The following is a 2,821-nucleotide window of genomic DNA, read 5'->3' as shown; positions in this document are numbered from 1 at the left end:
CTCAGGAGCGTGTAATGCCGCCCCACAGTTTTCATATACCTGCTTGTTGATAAGTGCTCTCGGAGAGCTTGCAGTTTCTCGACGTCGAACCTTCCTTGTGCTTGTTGATGTGAATTTTTTGCTGTACAGGGCGTATCTTGGCTGCAACGAGATCAATCAATAAAACACTGAATACGTGACTTTTCGATCCGGGGACACCCAGGTAGCTTYATGAGTTTTTCTATGCTGTAATCTAGTACTCCAGATTGCCACATTTCGAAGTCCATCAGCCTCCAATATTTCATAATAGAGATTGAATTTACCCACAGCTTTGCCARAGATACTTTATTTGGCCTAATTTATGCTTAGAATAAATAAAATCGAGTGAAATTTTTCTCCCAGACCACATACAACTAACAAGCCTTATGCACCTGAAGGTACTTCCCTGGCTTTAAACCTTGCAAGTTGCAAGACCATGAAATGTTCGCTAATATCAAAGCTTAGCTCTTTCTTAAATACTTTTCATGTGCGTTTGCAAAATCAAAATAAACGCCATATTACTCACCGCAGTGTCACCGCAGTAGAATAACAAAAGTAAAATGTCAAAAATTCATTACATTTTATTCATTTATTTAAACGGAACCRTCGCAGCTCAACAGCTGATTATAAAATTATGAAGTACATAAAAATATATAAGTGCACAACCAGCGGAGCGTGACTGCCACGCTCCGACAACAACAAAAGCAATATCAGGAGAGAGCCACGTGCGACACTTCATTAAAACGAATTTAATGTTACGTATACGCATCGCTGACCCATTAGAAGCCTGCAGCAGCCAGCAACTGGCGACTTGTCGCCCCACCAAACTTTCCTATCTTCAGTCGCACAGACTTACAGGCGTCTAATGTGATGATKCTAATATGCCATAAGCCAATTGTAATTCATCCCAAATCAGAGCATAATCTCGCAATTTACATAAAATAGAGCTAAACAAGAAATAAACATCAACAGAAAAGGATCCTTTAYGCTGGCAAAGTAGACAATAACACCGATGCTTACACAAATAAACTTACATACACACCCGTGAGGGAGTGTATAACTTTGAGAGTAAAAGCMAACTCAGACATATGTATAAGACACATCCACACTAACACATAGTTATACATATGTACTTTTACTAACTCACTTATACACAAATGGTTGTATACCGACTGGGTATAAGGACTAGCGTTTATGACTTAACGGCTTTGTGTTCATAAATTGCTACACTGGGCCGGGGGACGCTATGAGAGGCATCTGGCCTTTCAGCGGTTAATAAGTGGGTCCTTGCCAGCATCAACGAACACACACACACACATACATACACTTTTATAATCGCATGAATACAATTATGTACTGACATTTACACACACACACACATGCACTTGCATTGTCATATTTGTCTGGTCCTTTGCGCTCGTTTGTGTTACTATTGTGTGTGAGCGCGCTTGGTGCGTGCCAGCAGTGTCCTTTTCATTACTTCCTGCCACTCCTGCCATCCAATATGTCCAAGTTCCCGTCCTATTTCGTCTCTGAGGTATCCGCACCCACGTCCTTTTCTCAATTGCCATTGTCCAGAGTCGTCGCGCTGCTCACTGTCTGCCTTGCTCAATTGCTCGCTTCCGCTCACTTCCTTTCTCATCCTCCATTCTGCCATTCCTCACATCCGCAGCCGCGCTGTCTCGCCCCACTTGGCCACCGTGTGGACTTGTGCTCGTGCTATTATGTTGCAAATTTGAGTTGAATCCCTGTTCATTTATGAATTTGTGCTTGACGGTTCGTTATTAAGGTGAAAGTGATTTGGCAAGTCGTGCGCTGTTTGCATGCCAAGCTCGCACCATCGCCAACGTCGCCAATGCCATGCCACACGAGCGTCCTTTTGACGCTTCACTTTACATGCTTGTCGACTWGTGGCATTTTTATTTGCCTTCTTGGCTTAATTTGTCTGCTTCTTCTTCTTCGTGCTTGTTTTTTTGTCTCTACCACTCATGCTCGTGTTGGTGTCTTCCGTTGTCCGTGATGAATACGTTAAGTGCTGCAAATGAGTTTGGTAATGAGTTACATTATTGTGGCAGCTTGTTGTGGTAGGTTCGTGTTTGCCAAGTATTTGCTTGGCGCAAGCTTTGTGGAGGAGGCGTRCAAAAAAGCGAGACACTTGAGTGATTAGTTCAGACAGTTAACGGGAAAGTTGCCAAGCTGCAGTGAATGTTAAATGGAGATATGTCAAGGAGGGCAGGTACTCTGATGTGAATAATTTCGCTCGGTATTCGAGCCGATAAATAATGTAGTAAATGAGCTCTSCGGATATAAGCACATTAGGTCGATTCAATTATCTGCAAGTGATTTAGTTACRTGATAAGCCTGCTCTGTTGTTGATACTCTTGTTGATTTTATAAAAATAAATGGTGATAATGAGGAAGCTGACAATCTTTAGTGTTACTGACCAATATTTATAAATTTTTTTTGATAAATAAATTATTAAACACTCGAAAATTGTTTACAGTTCTTCAYAATAAATCTAGAAATTGATGTTTTTACTAGTTCTTTACTAATATTAGGTTGTCAAAAAAGTCTTGCGGTATTTTCGCTAGTTGGCGCTGAGAGCGCCCTTTTTGGAACGCTCATTTCACGCGATAACACGTGTTTGWTTGATTGTCGTTTCTTTTAAGTCGTTATAACGTCGCAAATATGGAGCTAAATAAAGTGAAAATATGGCATATTTTACAGTACTACTACTATGATAAAGGCAAAAATGCATCTCAAGCCGCCAATAAAATTTTTCCAGTTTATGGACCCGATAGAG

Source organism: Bactrocera latifrons, unplaced genomic scaffold (genome assembly GCF_001853355.1).
Source record: "Bactrocera latifrons isolate USDA-ARS-PBARC rearing strain unplaced genomic scaffold, ASM185335v1 scaffold_255, whole genome shotgun sequence".
NCBI classification, from domain to species: Eukaryota; Metazoa; Arthropoda; class Insecta; order Diptera; family Tephritidae; genus Bactrocera; species Bactrocera latifrons.
Note: the sequence above shows the minus strand (reverse complement) of the source record.